Consider the following 23,710-nt stretch of genomic DNA (forward strand, 5'->3'; position numbering starts at 1 on the left):
TGTACCAAGTGTCAGACAGACCTTGGTGTGCATGTATACCAGTACTTGAGGTATTATGACAGGTGGATATAGTGGTTAATAAGTGATACTGCATATTTGCCTTTGTTAGTCAATGGCATAGATTTTAAGCAGGGAGGTTATGCTGCAAGTCGAGAGTGTGGTGCTGGAAAAGCACAGTAGGTCAGGCAGCATTCCTTCATCAGGAATGGCTTATGCCCGAAATGCCGATTCTCCTCCTCCTTGGATGCTGCCTGACCTGCTGTGCTTTTCCAGCACCGCACTCTCGACTCAGAGCTCCAGCATCTGCAGTCCTCACTTTCTCGCAGGTTTTGCTGCGACTCTACATCATGTTGGTTGGGCCACAGCTGGAGAAACATGTATAACTCTGGAATTATAGGAAAGATGTGATAGCACTGGAGGGGGTGAAAGGGAGTTTTACCAGGCTGTTTCCTGGGCCAGAGTTTCAGTTTTGAAGAGAGATTGGATAAACTGGGATTGTTTTAGTTAGAACAGAAGATACTGAGAGGACATGATTGACATGAATAAAATTGAGGTTCATGAACTGGTTAGACATGAAGAAATGTTTCCCCTTGATGGAAGGATCAACGAAAAGGGGCATATCTTTAAGGTAAGGGCAAATGTTTCACAGAAGATGTGAGGAAAATTCCTTCCCACCAGCTGGTGGGAATCTAGAACTCACTGCCTGAAAGGATGGTAAAAGCAGAAATCCTCATAAAATTTATAAGGATGAGTGCAGAACCGGAGACCAGAGGTTTAAGGTAAGATGGGAAAGATTTAAAATGGATTTAAAGGGCAACATTTTCATGCAGAAGGTGATGCATGTATAGAATGAGCTGCCAGAGGAAGTGGTGGTGGCTGGTACAATTGCAACATTTAAAAGGGTATATGAAGGTATATGAATAAGAAAGGTTTATAAGGATATGGGCCAAGTGCTGGCAAATGGGACTAGACTAATTTGGGATATCTGGTCACCATGGGCGAGTTGGACCAAAGGGTCTGTTTCTGTGCTGTGCTTCTCTATGATTCTGACTGTATGCTAGAAAATGAGTTAGATAGTTGTTTTTACCACAAACATGATGGGCAGAAGAGTTTGTTTTTGTGCTGTTGACTTGTATAACTCTCTAGAAGGACAAATTCAGCACTATTTTTCTGGAATCTGCAACAACAACAACTCACATTTATACTTGTAACATCATAAAATACCCAAGCTCCTCAGTTTTGTTTTTAGTAATTGTTTTCTTCCTCTTTTTTTCCCCTTGAGCATCTTTTGGATAACACATTAAACCATCTGCATACAAATGGATTGGAAAATATCCAATGGCTTTATTTTGAATACCAGGAGGGTCATGCTCAGTGCACTGGCCAAGATTTATCCCTAAAACCAAATAACTTAGAGGTCAATATCATATTGCTGTTTATGGGAGCTTTATGGTTTAGTTAGTGAGTCTACCGAGTCTCTCAATCATTACAGAGTGATAACATTTCAAAAGTACTTCATTATCTGTAACTCACATTCAGTTATGCACAGGTTGTCAATAATTCAATATTAATTCTTGTTTTTTTCTTGCTTTTAAGTCCGTATTGTCCAGTAGAACTGAAATAGTCTTTACACATATAAAGAAGCACTTACATTGAAAATGCATCACTTACAGTGCTGCTGCACCCAGTTTGCTGCTGAGACTGCCTCTCCTTCTCTCACCAATTTTCCATTTCTCTTCATTTGCCTGTCTGTCTCCTGATTTAATCGAAGTGTTCAAAATCAGCAAAGGAGAAATTGTGGTAATTAATGGGAGAATCAAGAACCCCAGTAGAGAATATTGACTAAATTGACTAAAGGTAGAAGAAGGAATGACAAAATGAGATTTTGTTTTTTCTTTTTTGGACAGTGAGTGGTTAGGATCTGAAATTTCACTGCCTAGAATGAGGATTGGTAGTTAAATCATTTTTTTTCCAAGAGAGTTGTATCATTATCTGAGGAGGAAATATTTGCAGCCACACAAAAGGCACAAGAGTAGGATCATGTGAATGGTTCTTCGAGAGAGCTAGCACTATACAAAGGATTAAATGGCCTCCATCTCTGCTGGAACCATTTGTGGTTTTTATGTCTGCTCCTGCCCACAACTCTGTTGAATCCAGAAGATACACAAAGTGAGATTTTCGTTTCATACACCCATCCTAACTTTGCTTTCAAAGTATTCTGCTGTCAGTTTTCCAGGAAATGATAGACCTCTGAGTTTCTCAACAGTGGTTGGGAAACTATTGAAGAGAATTCTTAGGGATAGGATTTATATGCATTTGGAAAAGAATGGCTTAATTAGGGACAGTCAGCATGGCTTTGTGTCGGACAGGTCATGTCTTACTAATTGATTGTTGTCACCTGGAAAAATTCAAAAGTGATCGATGAGGATAGAGCAGTAGATGTTGTCTACATGGATTTTAGTAAGGCTTTCGTTAAAGTCTCTCACGGTAGCTTCATACAGAAGATTAAGATGCATGGGATCTATGGTAACATGGCCATATGGATTCAGAATTGACTTGCCCATAGAAAGCAGAGGATGGTGGTGGAAAGGTGATTTTTGGCAGGAAATCCATGATTAATGATGTTTGACTGGGATCCATATTGAGACTTCCGCTGTTTGTGATCTATATTAAATGAATGAAAAGGTAAATGGGTGAGTTAGTAAGTTTGCAGACAACACAAAGATCGGATTTATGGATAGTGTAGAGGGTTGTCAAAGGACACAGTGGGATATAGATCAGTTACAGATATGGGTGGGGAAATGGCAGATGATTGATCCGGGCAAGTGTGAAGTGCTGCACTTGAGAAGTTCAAATGTTATGGAAAAGTGTACAGTTAATGACCGGACCCTAAACATCACTGATGTACAGAGGGATGCTGGGGTACAAATCCATAGCTCCCTAAAGATGGCTATGCAAATAGATAGGGTGATAAAGAAGTCATATGGCATGCTTACCTTTATTATCTGTGTGGCACAGTGGCTCAGTGGTTAGCACTGCTGCTTCACAGCACCAGGGACCTGGACTCGATTCCAGCCTCGGGCAACTGTCTGTGTGGAGTTTGCACATTCTCCCCATGTCTGCGTGGGTTTCTTCTGAGTGCTCCAGTTTCCTCCCAAAATCTGAAGACGTGCAGTTTAGGTGACGTGGCCATGCTAAATTGCCCATAGTGTTAAGGGTTGTGTCGTTTAGGTGCATTAGTCAGGGATAAATGTAGAATAATAGCTTAGAGGAATGGGTGTGGGTGGGTTATTCTTTGGAGGGTAGGTGTGGATTTGTCGGGCCAAATGACCTAGGGAGTGTTGTTGAACAAACGAGACCTTGGAGTGCACGTTCATAGCTCCTTTAAAGTGGAATCGCAGGTAGATAGGATAGTGAAAAAGGCGTTTGGTATGCTTTCCTTTATTGGTCAGAGTATTGAGTACAGGAGTTGGGAGGTCATGTTGCGGCTGTACAGCACATTGATTAGGCCACTGTTGGAATATTGTGTGCAATTCTGGTCTCCTTCCTATCGGAAAGATGTTGTGAAACTTGAAAGGGTTCAGAAAAGATTTACAAGGCTGTTGCCAGGGTTGGAGGATCTGAGCTACAGGGAGAGGCTGATCGGGCTGGGGCTGTTTTCCCTGGAGCATCTGGGGCTGGGGGGTGACCTTACAGAGATTTGCAGAATTATGAGGGGCATGGATATGATGGGTGGACAGGGTCTTTTCTCTGGGATGTGGGAGTCCAGTACTAGAGGGTTTGGGGTGAGAGGGGAGGGATATAGAGGAGACGTAGGGGGCGGCTTTTTCACACGGAGGGTGGTGTGTGTGTGTGTGTGTGTGTTTGGAGTGGGCTGCCGGGGGATGTGGTGGAGGCTGGTACAATTGCAATGTTTGGGAGGCATTTGGATGGACAAGTGAGTGGGAGGGGTTTGGAGGGATGTGGGCCGGGTGCTGGCAGGTGGGACTAGATTGGGTTGGAATGTCTGGTCGGCATGGACGGGTTGGACCAAAGGGTCTGTTTCCATGCTGTACATCTCTATGACTCTATGACCTGTTTTCACACTGTAAGGATTCTATGTTATGAATCTATGATTAGTCGGGGAATTGAGTACAAGAATCAGGCTATCATGTTGCAGCTTTATAAGACTTTATTTCAGCCACACTTAGAGTATTGCATTCAATTCTGGTCACCACATTACAGGAAGAATGTGGAGGCTTTGGAGAAGGTGCAGAAGAGGTTTACCAGGATGCTGTTTAGATTAGAGGGAATGAGCTATAAGGAGAGGCTAGAAAAACTCATTGTTTTCTCTGGGACAGCATAGGGCAATCGTAGAGTTATAGTGTCATACAGCATAAAAACAAATGCTTCAGTCCAACCAGTCCATGCTGAACATAATCCCAAAATAAACTAGTCCTACCTGTCTGGTCCTGGCCTATTTCCCTCCAAACCTTTCCTATTCACATATTTAACAAAACATGTAGTTGTACCCACATTCATTACTTTCTCAGGAAGTGGTGGATGCGAGTACAATAACAATGTTTAAAAGACATTTTAATAAATATTCATTCCACATGCAAAGCTTCCTCTGTAAAAAAAAAAAATGACTCTGTCTTTCATAAATCTCTCTCCTCTTCCCTTAATGTGCCCCCTAGTCTTGAAATTCCCAATCCTAGGGAAAAGACAACTACCACTAACTCTATCGATACCTCTCATTGTTTTGTAAACTTTAATCAGATCGCCTCTCAACTTCCTAAGTTGATAGAAGTCTGCAAAATTGAGATGCATAGACAAGAGTTGAAAAAGAGTATTTTTTGCAGCTTTGAAGTGACCAATACCAGGAGACATGCATTTAAGGTGAGAGGGGAAAAGTTCAAAGAAGATGTGAGGGGCAAGTTGTTTTATAGTGGTAAGGAATCTGGAAAGTGGTGCCAAGGTGATGGTGGAGGCAGATAGAATAGAGGACTTTTTATGTAAGCACAGAATCTGCAAGGAATGCAGGGATACAGACCAAGGGCAGGAAGAAGGGATTAATTTAATTTGGCCTCATGTTCGGCACAACATAGTGGGCTGAGGGACCATTTCTATTCTATACAATTCCATTTTCTACATCTTTTGGCATTTTCCACACAACTGATCTTTGGTGAACAGTCCTGTAAGTCTCTAATTTTTCTCTTCCACTTTTTGAAATAGTTTGGTTACATTTGCCACCTTTCAAACTGTCGGAGCTACTCCAAAGCCTATAAAACGTGGAAGATGACCAGCAATGCACCCAGTGTTTCCAAACCTACTTTCTTGCCTAATATGGATTACTAGGCCCTGCTAATTTGTTAGCCTTTGCCCAATTGATTTCTTGAGCACCATTTCATTACAAATGCTGATTTTCTTCAATCCCTCTCTCTCACTAGACCACTAGTTTCCAAGCGTTTCTGGGAAGTTATTAGCCTTCATTTGTGAAGACAGAACCAAAATGTGTGTTCCAGTCTTCTGCCATTTATTTATTCACTATTATAATTGCCCCCATTTCTGATTAGTGGAAGTTCAGTCTCAATATATTCCCCACTGAGGTGTCAGTGGGGGAGCACTTTGGGGCCAGCAACCATTAGTTTTAAAATAGCGATGGAGAAGGAGAAATCAGATCCAACAGTTGAAATTCTAATTTGGAGGAAGGGTAATTTTGACAGTATTAGGCAAGAACTTTCAAAAGCTGATTGGGTGCAGATGGTTCGCAGGTAAAGGGATGGCTGGAAAATGGGAAGCCTTTAGCAATGAGATAATGAGTCCAGAGACAGTATATTCCTGTTAGGGTGAAAGGAAAGGCTGGTAGGTGTAGGGAATGCTGGATGACGAGAGAAATGGAGGGTTTGGTTAAGAAAAAGAAGGAAGCATATGTCAAATATAGACAGGATAGATCAAGTGAATCCTTAGAGTATAAAGGCAGTAGGAGTACACTTAAGAGGGAAACCGGGGGGGGGGGGGGGGGGGGAGGGGGGGGGGAGGAGGAGCAAAAAAGGGACATGAGATAGCTTTGGCAAATAGGGTTAAGGAGAATCCAAAGGGTTTTTACAAATACATTAAGGACAAAAGGATAACTAGGGAGAGAATAGGGCCCCTCACAGATCAGCAAAGCAGCCTTTATGTGGAGCCTCATGAGATGGGGAGATGCTAAACAAGTATTTTACATCAGTGTTTACTGTGGAAAACGACACAGAAGATATAGACTGTAGGGAAATAGATATTGACATCTTGAAAAATGTCCATTGCAGAGGAGCTGGATGTCTTGAAATGCATAAAGGTGGATCAATCCCCAGGACCTGATCAGGTGTACCCTAGCACTCTGTGGGAAGCTAGGGAAGTGATTGCTGGGCACTTTGCTGAGATATTTGTATCATTGATAGTCATAGGTGAAGTGCCTGAAGACTGGAAGTTGGCTAAAGTGGTACCATTAGTTAAGGAAAGTGGTAAGGACAAGCCAGGAAACTATAGACCAGTGAGCCTGACACCGGTGGTGGGCAAATTATAGGACGGAATCCTGAGGGACATGATTTACATGCACTGGAAAGGCAAGGACTGATTAGGGATAGTCAACATGGCTTTGTGCGTGGGAAATCATGTCTCACGCACTTAATTGAGTTTTTTGAAGACGTAACAAAGAGGATTGATGAGGGTAGAGTGGTGGACGTAATCTATATGGACTTCAGTAAGGCGTTTCACTAGGTTCCCCATGGGAGACTGTTTAGCAAGGTTAGATCTCATGGAATACAGGGAGAACTAGCCATTTGGATACAGAACTGGCTCAAAGGTAGAAGACAGAGGGTGGTGGTGGAGGGTTGTTTTTCAGACTGGAGGCCTGTGACCAGTGGAGTGCCACAAGGATCGGTGCTGGGTCCACTACTTTTCATCATTTATATAAGTGATTTGGATGTGAACATAGGAGGTATAGTTAGTATGTTTGCAGATGACACCAAAATTGGAAGCATAGTGGATAACAAAGAAAGTTACCTCAGATTATGACGGAATCTTGATCAGATGGGCCAATGGGCTGAGTGGCAGATGGAGTTCAATTTAGATAAATGCAAGGTGTTGCATTTTGGAAAAGCAAATCTTAGCAGGACTTATTCACTTATGTAAGGAAGGATGTTATGAAACTTGAAAGGGTTCAGAAAAGATTTCTAAGGATGTTGCCAGGGTTGGGGGATTTGTGCTATAGGGAGAGGCTGAATAGAATTGGGCTGTTTTCCCTGGAGCATCGAAAGCTGAGGGTGACCCTATTGAGGTTTATAAAATCATGAGGATATGGATAGGATAAATAGACAAAGTCTTTTCCTAGGGCGAGGAACTCCAGAACTGGGGGGGGGGGGGGGGGGGGGGTGGCATAGGTTTAGGGTGAGAGGGTGAGAAAGATATAAAAGAGACCTACAGGGAAACTTTTTCGCACAGAGGGTGGTACGTGTATGGAATGAGCTGCCAGAGGAAGTGGTGGAGGCTGGTACAATTGCAACATTTAAAAGGCATCTGGATGGGTAATTGAATTGGAAGGGTTCGGAGGATTATGGGCCAAGTGCTGGCAAATGGTTTGAGATAGTTGGTCGGCATGGACGAGTTGGACCAAAGGGTCTGTTTGTGTGCAGTACACCTCTATGATTCTATAACATGATGACACAAGTCTCTTTCTCTTCACATTTACAGGCGTTTATACAGTCAGAGTTCCTTCTAACTTTACTGTCATACTCTTTTTGTTCTTTTGCTGAATTCTAAAATGCTTTCAGTTCTCTATCTTGTTGTTTTTCCTGTCAGTTTTGTATGTCTCCTCTTTTGATCTAATATTATCCCTATTTATTTTGTAAGCCATGGTTAAGTCATCTTTCGTGCTTTATTTTTGCAACAGAAACAAATGAATAACTGTTTCAATTCATGCATATCTTCCTTTAATGTTAACCATCGTCTATGCACCCCTTCAGTAAGGTTCCCCAATTCATCATTGGCAACTTGCACCTATGTCTTCTGATTTATAGATTCATACAATGTAGAAAAGGTCCTTCAGCCCATCAAGTCTGCACCAATATAACTGCCACTAAGTGTGCTAATCCCAATATGCTGCCCTTGTCCTATATCCCTGAATGTTTCGTACTTCAATTTGAAGATCTCATCCAGATTTTTTTTAAAGGTTGTAAGGTTTCTAGCCCCCACTAACTTCCCAGGCAGCACATTCCAGATTACCACCACTGCTGAGTAGAAAAAGTTCTTTTTCCCAAATTCTCTCTGAATCTCCTGCCCCTTACTGTAAAACTATGCCTTCCAGCGATTGACCCCTCATTCAAGGGGAACAGCTGCTCTCTATTCAACCTGTCCATGCCCCTTGTAATCTTACACACCTCAATCATGTCCCCCCTCTTTCTTCTCTGCTCTGAAGAAATGAGAAAATGTGAGGACTGCAAGTGCTGGCAACTAGGTTCGAAGTATGGAGCTGGAAATGCACAGCAGGTCAGGCAGCATTCAAGGAGTAGGAGAATTGACATTTTGGGCCGATATCCTTCATCAGGAATGTGGAGGGTGGGAGAAGAGGGCTGAGAGATAAATAGGGAGGTCGGGGTGAGGTAGCTGGGAAGGTAGATGCAGGTGTGAGTGATAGGTTTGAGGGAAGGGTGGCCCTCCCTTTTGACATAACACCACCATTCCTGTCCCCACTGCATCTACTTATCGCCTTCCCAGCTACTTCACCCCTGTTCCCCATCCTCCTATTTATCCCTCAACCCTCTTTTTCTTTTCCTTCCAACACCCTCCACATTCCTGGAGGGCTTTAGTCTGAAACATCAATTCCCTTGCTCCTCGGATGCTGTCTAACCTGCTGTGCTTTTCCAGCTCCATACTTTTTGATTCTAAAGAAAACAAGCCAGGCCTATCTTGTCTCTGCTTCTAGCTCAATTTCTCCATCCCAGGCCGCATCCTATTGAGCCTCTTCTGTACTCTTCTAGTGTAGTGAGGTGACCAGAACTGCACACAGTCCTCCAGCTGTTGCATAAACAATGCTCTGTACAACTCCATTTGCCTCCTTGTCCTTGTACTCTATGGCACAACTAATGAAAGCAAACGTCCCATATCCCTTAACTATCTGATTCACGTGATCTACAGACTTCAAGGATCTGTGACGAATTACCGACTGTACCTCTAAGCTATTAAATATTCTCTCCTCTTATTTCTTCTTCCAAAGTGCATCACCTTGCACTTTTCAGGGTTAAATAGTTTGCTTTATTTAGATTCGGGACCCTAGTTTCTGATTCAGCTTTTTCACTCTTCATTTTAATGAACAATTCTTTAATTTTACTGTCATTCTTCCACAACAGATCCAACACATCAAAGTTATTAGTTAATTCTTTTTCATTGCACAATACCCAGTCTAGGATCGCCTGCTCTCTAGTTGATTCTTAAATGTTATTTTTTTTTTAAAACCATTACATTATGGACTCCAGAAAATTCTTCTCTGCATATTATTGTTGGTTTTGTTTGTCCATTCTTTACATAGCTTAAAATTTCCCATGATCACAGCATACCCCTATTATACATTTCTCTAATCTCCTTGTTAATCCCTTTGCTCACACCTGTACTACTGTTGGGGACAGATCCTACCAACACATTTCATCCCTTGGTTGATTTCTGATTTACTGAACCAATTTCTTTCTTCACTGTCACTTATTTCCTCCCTTACTAACAGGGCTATTCAATCTGTCTTTTCATGGTTTTAGCTTACTTAGGCTTTATTTGCGAGTATAGATTTTGGTTGTGCATTGTCTTTTCCTATCACTCTTGTTACCTTACCTCTATCATTAAACTACTTTATCCTTTCTTTTTATCTTCCTTTATCTTTACTCACAAAAATCCTCTTCTAGAACATATAACAGTGCAGGCTTTTTGGCCCATGATGTTGTGTCAAGCATTTATCTTAATTTAAGATCAACCTACACACCCCTAAATTTACTGCCATCCATGTGCTTGTCCAGCAGTCGCTTAAATGTCTCTGACTCTACTACCACCGCTAGCAGTACATTCCAAGCATCCACTAATCTCTGGGTAAAGAACCTACCTCTGATATCTTCCCTACACCTTCCTCCAATCACCTTAAAATTATGACCCTTCATAACGGCCATTTCTGCCCTGGGGAAAGGTCTCTGGCAATTCCTGAAGAAGGGCCTGTGCCCGAAACGTCGAATCTCCTGTTCCCTGGATGCTGCCTGACCTGCTGTGCTGTTCCAGCAATAAAGTTTCAATCTCTGGCAATCTACTCTATCTATGCCTCTCATTGCTTTATTCACCTCTATCAAGTCACCTCTCTTTCTCCTCCTCCTCCTCTCGTTGTGAAAAGCACTATTTCATTCAACTTGTCCTCTGAAGACATACCTTCCAATCCAGGCAGCATTCTGATAAGTCTCCTCTGCACACTCTCTAAAGCATCTACATCTTTGCTATAATGAGGTGACCAGAACTGGACATAACATTTCAAGGGTGGTCTAACCATGGTTTTATAGAGCTGCAGCAAAACCTCACAGCTCTTAAACTCAATCTCCCTGTTAATGAAAGCCAAAACACCATACGTCATTTTAACAACCCTATCACCCTAAGGATGACATGGTGGCTTAGTGGTTAGCGTTGCTACCTCACAGCGCCAGGGACCCAGGTACAATTCCAACCTCGGGCAACTGTCTGTGTGGTGTTTGAAGATGCTCCCTGTGTCTCCGTGGATTTCCTCTGGGTGCTTCGGTTTCCTCCCACAATCCAAAAATGTGTAGGTTAGGTGAATTGGCCATGTTAAAATGCCCACCGTGTTCAGGGATATGTAGGTTAGGTGCATTAGTCAGGGGTAAATGTAGAGTAATGGGGAATGGGTCTGGGTTGGTTATTCTTCGGAGAGTCTGTGTGGACTTGTTGGGCCTAATGGTATGTTTCCACACTGTAGGGATTCTATGGAACTTGTGTGGCAACTTTGAGGGATCTATGTACATGGACCCAAAGATCCCACTGTTCCTCCACACTGATAAGAATCCTGTCTTTAACCCTGTCTTCAACATTCAAATTTGACCTTCCAAATGAATAACTTCACATTTATCCAGTTTGAACTCCATCTGCCACTTCTCAGCCCAGCTCTGCATCCTGTCAATATCTTGTTGTAGCTTGCAACAGCCCTCGACACTATATACAACACCACCAACCTTTGTGTCATTGGCAAACTTACTAACCCACACTTCCACTTCTTCATCCAAGTCATTTATAAAAACTACAAAGAGCAGAGGTCTAAGAACAGACCCCTGCTGGACGTCACTGGTCACTGACCTCCAGGCGGAATACTTTCCATCCACTACCACTTCCTGTCTTCTTTCGGCCAGCCAGTTCTATATTCAGACAGCCAGATTTCCCTGTATCCCTTTCTTCCTAACTTTCTGAATGACCCTACCATGGGGAATCTTATTGAATGCCTTACTGAAATCCATATACACCACATCCACTGCACGACCTTCATTAACCTGTCTCGTCACATCCTCAAACAACTCAATAAGGCTGTTGAGGCATGACCTGCCCCTCACAAAGCCATGCTGACTATCTTTAATCAAACTATATTTTTCCAAATAGTCAAAAATCCTATTTCTCAGAACCCTTTTCCAGTACGTTGCTTACCACAGGCATTAGACTGACTGGTCTATAATTCACATGGATTTCCTTATTCCCTTTCTTGAACAGAGGAATAACATTTGCCTCCCTCCAATCATCCGGTCCTAATCCTATGGAGAGTGAGGATGCAAAGATCATTGCCAGAGGCACAGCAATCTCATTTCTTACTTCCTGTAGTAATCTTGGATATATCTGGTCAATAGACAATAGGTGTAGGAGTAGGCCATTCTGCCCTTCGAGCCTGCACCACCATTCATTATGATCATGGCTGATCATCCTCAATCAGTATCCTGTTCCTGCCTTATTTCCATAACCCTTGATTCCACTATCCTTGAGAGCTCTATCCAACTCTTTCTTAAATGAATCCAGAGACTAGGCCTCCACTGCCTTCTGGGGCAGAGCATTCCACACAGCCATCACACTCTGGGTGAAGAAGTTTCTCCTCATCTCTGTCCTAAATGGCTTACACTTTATTTTTAAGCTGTGTCCTCTGGTTTGGGACTCACCCATCAGCGGAAACATGCTTCCTGCCTCCAGAGTGTCCAATCCTTTAATAATCTTATACGTCTCAATCAGATTCCCTCTCAGTCTTCTAAACTCAAGGGTATACAAGCCCAGTCGCTCCAATCTTTCAACATAAGATAGTCCCGCCATTCCAGGAATTGACCTCATGAACCTACGCTGCACTCCCTCAATAGCCTGAATGTCTTTCCTCAAATTTGGAGACCAGAACTGCACACAATATTCCAGGTGCGGTCTCACCAGGGCCCTATACAGCTGCAGAAGAACCTCTTTGCTTCTATACTCAAACCCTCTTGTTATGAAGGCCAGCATGCTATTAGCTTTCTTCACTACCTGCTGTACCTGCATGCTTGCCTTCATTGACTGGTGTACAAGAACATCCAGATCTCTTTGTACTTCCCCTTTACCTAACTTGACTCCATTTAGGTAGTAATCTGCCTTCCTGTTCTTGCCACCAAAGTGGATAATCATATATTTATCCACATTAAACTGCATCTCATGCATCTGTCCACTCACCTAACCTGTCCAGGTCACCCTGTAATCTCCTAACATCCTTCTCACATTTCAGCCTGCCACCCAGCTTTGTATCATCAGCAAATTTGCTAATGTTACTATTAATACCATCTTCTGTATCATTAATATATATTGTAAAAAGCTGCGGTCCTCGCACTGATTCTTGCGGTACCCCACTGGTCACCGCCTTGCCTTTCCGAAAGGGAGCCGTTTATCACTACTCTTTGTTTCCTTTCAGCCAACCAACTTTCAATCTAAGACAGTACTTTTCCCCAAATACCATGCGCCCTAATTTTGCTTACTAACCTCCTATGTGAGACTTATCAAAGGCTTTCTGAAAGTCCAGGTACACTACATCCACTGGATCTCCCTTGTCCATCTTCAGAGTTACATCCTCACAAAATTCCTGGTCTGGCCCTGGGGTCTTACCTATCTTCATCCGTCCCAGAATGTTTAGCACATCCACTTTCTTAATGTCAATCTGTTGAAGCCCATTAACCTGGTCCACAGTATTCGCAGGATCAACAAGGTCCCTTTCTCTTGTAAATACTGAAGCAAAAAACCCATTTCGGACTTTCCCTACCTCTTCAGACTCCAGGCACAAGTGCCCTCCAGTATCCCTGATCAGCTCTGCCCTCTCTCTGATCATTCTCTTATTCCTCACATAAGTGTAGGCTGCCTTTGGGACTTCTATAATCCTTTGTACTAAGGCTTTTTCATGCCTCTCTTTGCTCTCCTCAGTCCATTTTTGAGTTATTTCCTAGCTACCCTATAATCCTCTAAAGCTGTGCCAGTTCCTTGCTTCCTCAACCTTAAGTAAGCTTCCTTCTTCCTCTTGACAAGAAGCTCCTCTGCTCTTGTCATCCAAGGCTCCTTCACCTTAGCATTCCTTGCCTGTCTCAGTGGGAGAAAGTTATCCAGCACTCACAGCAAGTGCTCCTTTAAACAGCCTCCATATTTCTATTGTGCGTTTTCCATAGAACAATTGTACACAGTTTATACTCCACAGCTCCTATCTAATAGCAGTATAATTCGCCCTCCCACAATTAAATACCTCCCCATACGGTCTGTTCCTATCCCTCTCCATGGCTATGATAAAGGTGAAGCAGTTGTGGTCCATGTCACAGAAATGATCTCCCACCAAGAGATCTGATACCTGGCCTGGCCTGTTGCCAAGCACCAAATCCAATAATCCTTCTGGACACCTGACAAAATCGGCTCCATCCAGACCATCTGCACTAAGGAGGTTCCAATCAATATTGGAGAAGTTGAAGTCACCCATAACAACAACTCTGTTACATCTGCACCTTTCCAAGATCTGCTGTTCAATCTGTTCTTCCATCTCTCTGCTGCTATTGGGAAGTTTATAGAAAATATCCAATAAAGTAACTGCTCCTTTCCTGTTACTGACTTCCACCCATACTGACTCAGTGGACAAACCCTCCTCAACACCTCCTTTTCTGCAGCTGTGATTTACTGCCTAATTAACGATGTAACTACCCTTCCTCTTTTACCCCCCCCCCCCCCCCCCCCCCCGCCCCCCGATATTTTTAAAAGATCAAAACCCTGGAACATCCAGTTAACATTCCTTCATGTACCGGTCCCACCTTCCCTGGAAGGTAACCCAATGATCCAAATATCTGAAGCCCTCCCTCCAGCACCAGCCCTGTAGCCATGTGTTTCGCTGCACTCTCTCCCTGTTCCTTGCCTCACTAACATGTGGCACCAGTAGTAATCCTGAGATTACTACTCTGCTTGTCTTGGTGTTTAGCTTCCAACCTAACTCCCTGAAATCACTTTTTAGATCCTCATCCCTTTTCTTGGCTGTGTCATCAGTGCCAATGTATACCATGACTTCTGGCTGCTCACGCTACCCCTTCAGAATCTTGTAGATTTGATCAGAGACATCCCAGGCCTTGGCACCTGGGAGGCAACATACCTTCCGGGAGTCCGTTTGCAACCACAAAATCTCCTGTCTGTTCCTCTAACTATTGAGTCTCCTACCACTAGCGCTTTTCTATTCAACTCCTTCCCTTCTGATCAACAGAGCCAGGCCAGTGCCACAGACCTGGCCACTATGGCTTTCTCCTGCTAGGTCGCCCCCTGCGAACAGTATCCCAAACTCTCCAATTATTTACTTTAAATCCACCTATTTGTGGAACATTTTCCTTTATTTAATTATGCAGGCAACTATTCATTGGATGTGATAGGATGCAGAGCTTCAGTATGATCTGTTGATTATGCAACACTTGACTGTATCTATAGCATACTGCTGTTTGGCATTCTTATCAGGTTGACACTACTTTTCAGGAATGCTTTCTGCTTCTCTTGAAATGCACTCTTCATTGAACCAGGATTGATCCTCTGTCTTGATGGTCATGGTAATATGGGGATATGCCATACTGTGAGATTGCAGATTGTGTTTGAGTACATTTCTGCTGCTGATGATGATCTACAGTGACTCACGGATACCCAGTTTTGAGTTACTAGAGTGTCTGAAAGAATCCTGCTTAGCATGGTGGTGGAATCACACATGAAAGGTAGCAACCACCTTGTGATTATTCATGTCAGTACTACTGTTGATGGATGCAGTAATAGATTGGGGAGGATAGTTTCAAATAGGTGTTTTCCTCTTGAGTTGCATTCAAGAAAGTGCAAGGTCACAGGGATGCTCTAAACACTGTGGAGCACCTACCTGTCATGCAAAACTAGATATCACAGAATTACTGTTTTTATATAGTACAGAAGAAGGTCTTTCAGCCCATTGTGCCTGCACTGGCTGAGTCATTGAACTAAGTTACTCCCCACCTCACCTGCATATTCTTCATTTTTCAGATAAAAATCCAGTTCTCTTGACAGCCTTGACATAACCTGCCTCCAGGTAAAAACAATGACTGCAGATGCTGCAAACCAGATTCTGGATCAGTGGTGCTGGAAGAGCACAGCAATTCAGGCAGCATCCGAGGACAGGCAAAATCGACGTTTCGGGCAAAAGCCCTTCATCAGGAATAAAAGCTTTTATTCCTGATGAAGGGCTTTTGCCCGAAACGTCGATTTTGCCTGTCCTCGGATGCTGCCTGAATTGCTGTGCTCTTCCAGCACCACTGATCCATAACCTGCCTCCACCATATTGTCAGGCCATGCATTCCAGACCCAAACCATTCACCGAGATGTTTATCTTCCTTTCACCATAGCTACTTTTGCCGGTTGACTTAAATCTTCTCAATTCTTTCACCAATGGAAGTTGCTCCCTATCGATTCTGTCCAGACCACTGCTAATTTTGAATACTTCTATAAAATCTCCTACAAGCATTAAACTAATTACAGCTGACTGATAGTACAGAACAGGGAGATCTACAATTTACTTGATTTTCAGTCCAGGAGCTTCAAGACAGATGCTGTGGAAAAGAAGCCCACTAAATACTGACTGGATCAATTTTACAAAAGCATTGACCACCTGTGCAGAGGTGGTCAATTCATGTTACAAGAGAAAATCAACTGTCCAGTGAAGCTGCTAAGCGATAGCCTCCTCCTTCTTCAATGACAAGGTCAGGTATGACAGATAACACTAAAACCCTTCGACTGGGGCCAAACAGGGATGTGTTCTAGTGCTGAAGCTCTTTGGCATATCCTTCTCACTGTCGTTGATACATGCCATCTAGAGGGTGTCTCAATGCATACCAGAACTGATGGAAGCTGTCTAGACTTATTCACCCGTGTTCCAAGAGAAAATCCTCATCAGACAGCTTCTCAGTGCTGATGATGCTGCACTGAGAAAAAGCTGTTGCAGAGTTTGACCTAAAGAATTATATTGCTGTTGCTCTCTCCATAAATGCTGCCTTTTCCATTGAATTTCTATTTTGCATTCCATGCTCCTCACTATTTTGCTTTTATGAAATAGAGGAAACAGATCAGTGAATTACACACCACCTCATTCCACTGACTTCTTCCACAGCAAGCTTTGCACAAATGGCATGGAGCTCCAGCATCACATCAAGTGATTCTTAATATAGAGTTAATCTTTGTGGTACAGGACAGTGTGAGACAGCAAACTGCCAAAGATGTGAGGACTGAAAAGTTGCAATCAATCAGGCAGTTGTAGTTGAGACAAGTCCATTTGTTAATGTTTGTATGCAAAATTAGTGGGACTCAGGTTAAGATGCAAAATTGGATTGATCCCATTTTTATCCCAACCCAATGTAGATTGAGACAACCAACGTTACTTGTTGAAAACACAGATTAGAGGTTAATTGTACACAAAACTGTCATAAGAACATAGAAAAATATAAGCAGGAGTTCCGATCAAGTCTGCTGTACTGTTCAATAAGATCAAAGCTAACTCTAATTTTCTGCCAGCCCTGTAGTCATTGACTCCCTTATAGATCACAAATGCAGCACTGAATACATTCAGTGACCTAGCCTGCTTCTGATGTACAGGATTCTAAAAACGTATGACACAAGAGAAGAAATTCCTCATCTCTTACTCGGGATTCCTTAATTTCAATCTGTTCTCTGCAGTTTTAGACAGCCACATGAGATGAAGCATTCTCTCAGCAGCCAACCTATTAAGTGCACCTCAGAATCTTATTAGTTTCAATCAGGTTATCTCACTAGCCTAAACTGGACTGGGCAATCTGCTCAAACTTTCCATTTAAGGTGGCCCCTTCATCACAAATCAACCATCTCTGAACAACATCTAATGCAAGTATATCCTCTTTAGGTTGGGAGACCAAAGCTATTCACAGTACCACTGTTGTGGTTTGAGCAAGATCCTCAACAGTTAAGTCCTCAATGATTTTCCATGTTACAGTGGACAAAATTTCACAAAAAGTGCAGCTTTGTTTGTGTGATCAGGATGATGTATTGACTACGACCAAAGATGAAGAGAATCTTCACATTATGGATGAAATGCTAAAGAGACTGAATGATCCCAATGTGAAGTTGGAAAGGTATAGGCCAGATGTACTGTATCTTATCCTGAAAATCATTTAGAGAGGACTACAATGTAGAAAGAATATATAGAAGCTACGGTCCATCATCTAAACCCAAACATGTCAAAGTGGGTGGCACAGTGCTTCAGTGGTTAGCATTTATGCCTCACAGCACCAGGGTCCCAGGTACAATTCTAGCCTCGGGCGTCTGTCTGTGTGGAGTTTGCACATTCTCCCCGTGTCTGCGTGGGTTTCTTCCGGGTGCTCCAGTTTCCACCCACAGTCCAAAGATGTGCAGGTCAGTGAATTGGCCATGCTAAATTACCCATAGTGCTAGGTGCATTAGTCAGAGGGAAATGGGTCTGGGTGGGTTACTCTTCGGAAGATCAGTGTGAACTGGTTGGGCCGAAGGGCCTGTTTCCACACTGTAGAGAATACAATCTAATCTAAATCCTGATATGGCCTTAAGTGGCACAGCTGCCTCACTTAGGAAAAGGGGCAGTACAAAAAGATCTGGGTGATCTTGTACACCAGTCAATGAAGGCAGGCATGCAGGTACAGCAGGTAGTGAAGAAAGCTAATAGCATGTTGGCCTTCATAACAAGAGGGTTTGAGTATAGAAGCAAAGAGGTTCTTCTGCAGCTGTACTGGGGGCTGGTGAGACCGCACCTGGAATATTGTGTGCAGTTCTGGTCTCCAAATTTGAGGAAAGACATTCTGGCTATTGAGGGAGTGCAGCGTAGGTTCACGAGGTCAATTCCTGGAATGGTGGGACTCTCTTATGTTGAAAGATTGGAGCATCTGGGATTGTATACCCTTGAGTTTAGAAGACTGAGAGGGAATCTGATTGAGACGTATAAGATTATTAAAGGATTGGGCACTCTGGAGGCAGGAAGCATGTTTCCGCTGATGAGTGAGTCCCAAACCAGAGGACACAGCTTAAAAATAAAGGGTAGGCCATTTAGGACAGAGATGAGGAGAAACTTCTTCACCAAGAGAGTGATGGCTGTGTGGAATGCTCTGCCCCAGAAGGCAGTGGAGGCCCAGTCTCTGGATTCGTTTAAGAAAGAGTTGGATAGAGCTCTCAAGGATAGTGGAATCAAGGGTAATGGAGATAAGGCAGGAACAGGATACTGATTAAGGATGATCAGCCATGATCATATTGAATGGTGGTGCAGGCTCGTAGGGCAGATGGGCCTACTCCTGCACCTATTGTCTATTGTCTCACAGCATCAGGGACCCGGGTTCAATTCCCGTCTCGGGCAACTGTCTGTGTGGAGTTTGCACGTTCTCCCTGTGTCTGCGTGGGTTTCCTCCAGGTACTCCAGTTTCCTCCCACAGTCCAAAGATGTGCAGGTTAGGTGAATTGGCCATGCTAAATTGCCTGTAGTGCATTAGTCAGGGGTGAATGTAGGGGAATGGGTCTGGCTAGGTTGCTCTTTGGACGGTCGGTGTGGACTTGTTGGGCCGAAGGGCCTGTTTCCGCACTGTAGGGAATCTAATCATAAGACATAGGATCAGAAATTAGGCCATTTGGCCCATCATGTCTGCTCTGCCATTTAATTGTCGCTGATAGATTTTTCAACCTCATTTTACTGCTTTCTCTGGTCCCCTTGGCAATTAAGAACTTAGCTATCTCTGTTTTAAATATACTCAATGGCCTGGCCTCCACAGCCTTCTGTGCTAATGAATTCCACAAATTCACTATTCTAGCTAAAGAAGTTTCTCCTTTATCTCCATTCTAAAGGATGTATCCTAGGGTCCTCATCTGGAATTGTCTGAAATGGCAGAGAATGATCCTTTGAATGTGGAGTCTGATGGGATGAAAAGTGAGGACAAGGGGAAGCTGAATCACTCTGTTGTGAGCGTTGGGAAGGGGAAAGGGCAAAAGCACAGGTGATAGGTCAGATGTGGTTGAGGGCTCTGTCAACTCCAGTGGGTGGTAAGTGGTCATGACATTCTGCCATCATATCCTCTTGCCCTACTCCTCCCCCTGCTTCCTTCCCGAATATCCCCCCCCACCCCCCCATCCCAGTGAGAATGTCTGTCCGTTCTAGTCTGGCAGTTAGACACACCATTGTTCTGCCATTTTCACATTACAATCACTTAATCGGAATTATCAACATCCTTTCTCCTCCAGCACCTACTACCTCCACATGTTCTGCTCCCCCCTCAAACTATAGCATAAATGCTGTCCCTTCCACTCTTCACTTCAGCTCTGATGAATTCATCTGCACTCAAAATGTTAGCTTGCTCTCTTTGCATGGATGCTGTCTGACCCACTGTGATCTCTGTATCTGTACAGTACAGATTCCAGCATCTGCAGTAATTTGTTCCAAGGAATTATTCTTTGATTTGAATCACAAAACAAATGTGCCACAGAGCTTCAAGTGCATCCTCTGGCAACTGTCTGTGTGGAGTTCGCACATTCTCCCCATCTCTGGGTGTTCTGGTTTCCTCCCCCAATTCAAAGATGGACAGATTACGTGGGTTTGGCATGCTAAATTGCCCACAGTGTCTTGGGATGTGTATGTTAGATGCGTTAGCCATGGAAAATGCTGGACTATAGGGTCAGCGTCTGGGTGTAATGCTCTTCAGAGGATCAGTGTGGACTTGAATAGCCAAATGGCCTCTTTTCATGCTATGTTTCTAAACAAAGCATGACAGCAGAGTGTTATAACACAGGGACAGCAAGCAAACATCAAATAAGCCTCACTTTTGCTGGATTTGCAACACAGTGAAATTAAAATATTCAGTGACCCTCATAATTACTGAACTGTTCCTAACTAGCCTTTAACAATAACAAATCTTGGGCACCAAGTTTATAATTTTTAAGTTAGCAATTTATTCTTAATATTCTCACATTAGCAGGATAAAGTTAAGCAATAGGTAATCTAATTAATATCTATCATTTAACCCTATTTCTTTTTGAGTAAAACCACTCCTACCAGCACCACCAAAACAACTCTCTGTTCAGACAGATAGAGACAGTTACGGCAGAAATTAAAAAGAAGATAGAAGACTTGCATTTCCCTAGTTCAGTTAAACAGTTTTAAGTGATGGGTGTTGAGCCTTCATACATTCTTTGGATCATGAGTTGTTCACAAGCACATATTGTATTTATGGAGCAAAGCAGGTCCCTTCAAAATGGATCAAGAAGATAGTCTAAACGGTAATGTCTTCTTATTGTAAAGGTAAATGTAAGATGCTGTGCTTTAGATGCAAAAAATTGGTCAAACAACCTTGGCAAAAGGTAAATTAAGAATGTTCCACATTCAACTCCAGCAGCCAGCGGGAAAGCATCAAGAGAAGTCTGAAAGTGTTTATCCAGCTTCTCTTCAGAGCTAAAATGCTGTATGTGCTGCAGCAACAGACCCGGAAACAACTGCTACTAAAAAGCTAAGAAACTAAGGTTTTTGGTTTTGTGAGAGCTTTAACACACCCATTCAGGCTCTTTCTATTGCTCCAATTTTTTAAAAGAAAATTTCCAAGATCTCTCAAGATGTTTACTTTGAGTTTTCAATAGACGTCTCAGTGCTTCTGTCTTAAAACCTTTCTTTTAAAACAAAAGAACAAAGTAGACCTCCTCAAGCTATAGTATCATCACCATCGCCCCTTAAAAAATGAGCTATCAATATTCAAAGATGGCTTTATTTTTAAAAACCTTCAATCTTACACTATTTGTAAACAGTGTCAGTGGACTCCCAAACATATTAGCATCAGACAGTACAAAAGTCTTTGCGCAACCAAAAATATATTACTATCTTTACTATGCCTACTTGCCTAATGTAGGCCCATGGCCTTGAATGTTATGACACTTCAATTGCTCATCCAAGTACTTTTTTAAGGTTGTGAGATTTCCTTCCTCAACTACCCTCCCAGGCAGTGATTCCAGACCCCCACCAGCTTTGTGAAAATGTTTTTCCTAAAATGCCCTCTAAACCTCCTGCCTTTCACTTTGAAATTATGCCCCCTTGTTATTGACTACTTCAACTAAGGGGAATTGAAGCTGCTTTCTATTTACTCTGTCCATGTTCCTTATAATCTTATACATCTCTATCAAATCCCCCTTTGACCTTCTATGCTCCATAAAAAGCAACTTGAGAGCTTCTCTTCAGAGCTAAAATGCTGTATCCAGGTAACATCCCTGGTGAATCTTCTTTGCACCGCCTCTAGTGCAATCATATTCTTTCTATGGAGTGATTACCAGAATGCACACAGTACTCCAGCTGTGGCCTAACCAAGTTCTACACTACTGCAATATGACCTCCCTTGCTCTTATAATCTATGCCATAACTGATAAGGGAAAGTGTCCCAACTGCCTCACTTGACTACCCTATTAATTTGTGCTGTTACCTTCAGAGATCTTCAGACAACACCCGTTCCTGGTGTCTTACCATTCATTGAGTACTCCCCTCATCTTGTTCCTTCTTCCAAAGTGAATACTTCACATTTATCAGAGTTAAATTCCATCTGATTTTCCCATCTGATCAATCCTTCTGTAAGCCAAGGCCTTCTTCCTCACTGTCAACCACTTAATTAATCCTTGTGTAGTCCACAAACCTACTTATCAGACCTCTCTCATTCATACCTATATTATTTATGAATAACACAAACAGTAAGGGGCCCAGCACTGATCCTTGTGGTACACCACTGCAGCCCGGCTCCAGTCTGTCAAATTATTTTGGATCCAATTTGCTACGTTACGCTGGATCCCACAAGCTTTTACCTTTATCTTATGTGAGACCTTGTCAAACACTAAAGATTTCGCTGTTAACTTTTTTATAATAAATTAGGATTCTATTCTCAGAACATTCAACAATTTTTTAACTGCTTATAAAAGCTAGAGAGAGTAAAACACAGAGCAGCCAATCCTGAAGCCTCCAAAACAACACTGCACTGGCCAGAACCACTTCTCCCTTTTTTCCCTTCTTAATCAATGTTATTTATGTTGGCTGGTAAGCACCAGTCCTTCCTCAATTGGCCAACTCAACGTACAAATAGCTGCCTGGCCTGAGCACTGCAGCACGCAATGCCAATTCCTTTACAATGTTCTTTAGATTGATAAATAAGTGGTAAATCTTCCAGGCCATTTTCCAAAAGCAAACATCTGTGTTGTTTTCTTCTCTTTGAAAAAACAGTTGTTCAAAGTTAAACTAACCCCAACATCAACTCTCAGTTCAACCAACAAGAAGAAGAAAAAGAAAAGAAAATAATGATATTCTCAACAAGAGACTGACAGGATATTTTGAATGGTTTTTAATGCATTATGTTGCTTTGTCCAACCAAAAGCGTGTTGTAAAGATGGACAACATTTATGCAGTAGAGGTTAATGTTGCCTTTGTAGGACAAACCTTATGAGGAATCACTGCATTATAAATATATTTACATGACAATACATCATCTAATAATGACATTTTAGCTGTCAGAATATTTTATATATAATTCAATGTGTTTCCGAGTCCTAACAGCCTTCCTTTAATAATTTTCCAAGGAAGTTTTTCTGAAATGGCTTCCAAAACTCACATGTACACATGAAAATTACATGCTGGAAAAAATACAATTTTCCTGTGGTCCTCCCCAAATGGGGAAAAGGGATGTGTATAGTTTTTTTCAAGCTGCAGTATAATAGGTAGTTAGAAAGACAAGGAAAAATTATTTCTCCAGTAAAAGAACAACTAATGACCTGCTTTTGCATTTCCTCTGCACTTGATTTTAATCCACAGAAGCTGATGGGGGAAGAGCTCAAAGGAATTTTGACTGTGCCATTCTCTCAATGCTGAAGCCTTGAGGATGACAATTGGCATTTTTTTCTTGAATCAGTACCCTCTGCAACATATTTTAGTTTGCAGAGTTCCTTGCTCAGCTCTCTAGCTTTCGAATTACATTGTTTCCTCATACACCAAGTCTTAGTACAGATGTCAGTTGTGGAAAATACTGGAGTCTGTTCTGAAGGAAGTGATAACAGCATATTTGCAAAACATAAATAGGGTTTGGCGAAGCCAACATGGGTTTATGAAAGACAATTCGTGCTTAATGAATCTACTGGAATTTTTTGAGTA

General features: G+C 42.5%; 1 protein-coding gene across 3 annotated transcripts in view; it reads left to right on the plus strand.

The window, feature by feature from the left end:
• LOC122540083 (ephrin type-B receptor 2) overlaps positions 1-23,710 on the plus strand; it is a 699,339-nt gene that overhangs the window by 497,105 nt on the left and 178,524 nt on the right. The window lies entirely within an intron of this gene.

Source organism: Chiloscyllium plagiosum, unplaced genomic scaffold (assembly GCF_037043375.1).
Source record: "Chiloscyllium plagiosum isolate Xiang-an unplaced genomic scaffold, Cpla_swu_hap1 HiC_scaffold_37, whole genome shotgun sequence".
Classification (NCBI taxonomy): Eukaryota; Metazoa; Chordata; class Chondrichthyes; order Orectolobiformes; family Hemiscylliidae; genus Chiloscyllium; species Chiloscyllium plagiosum.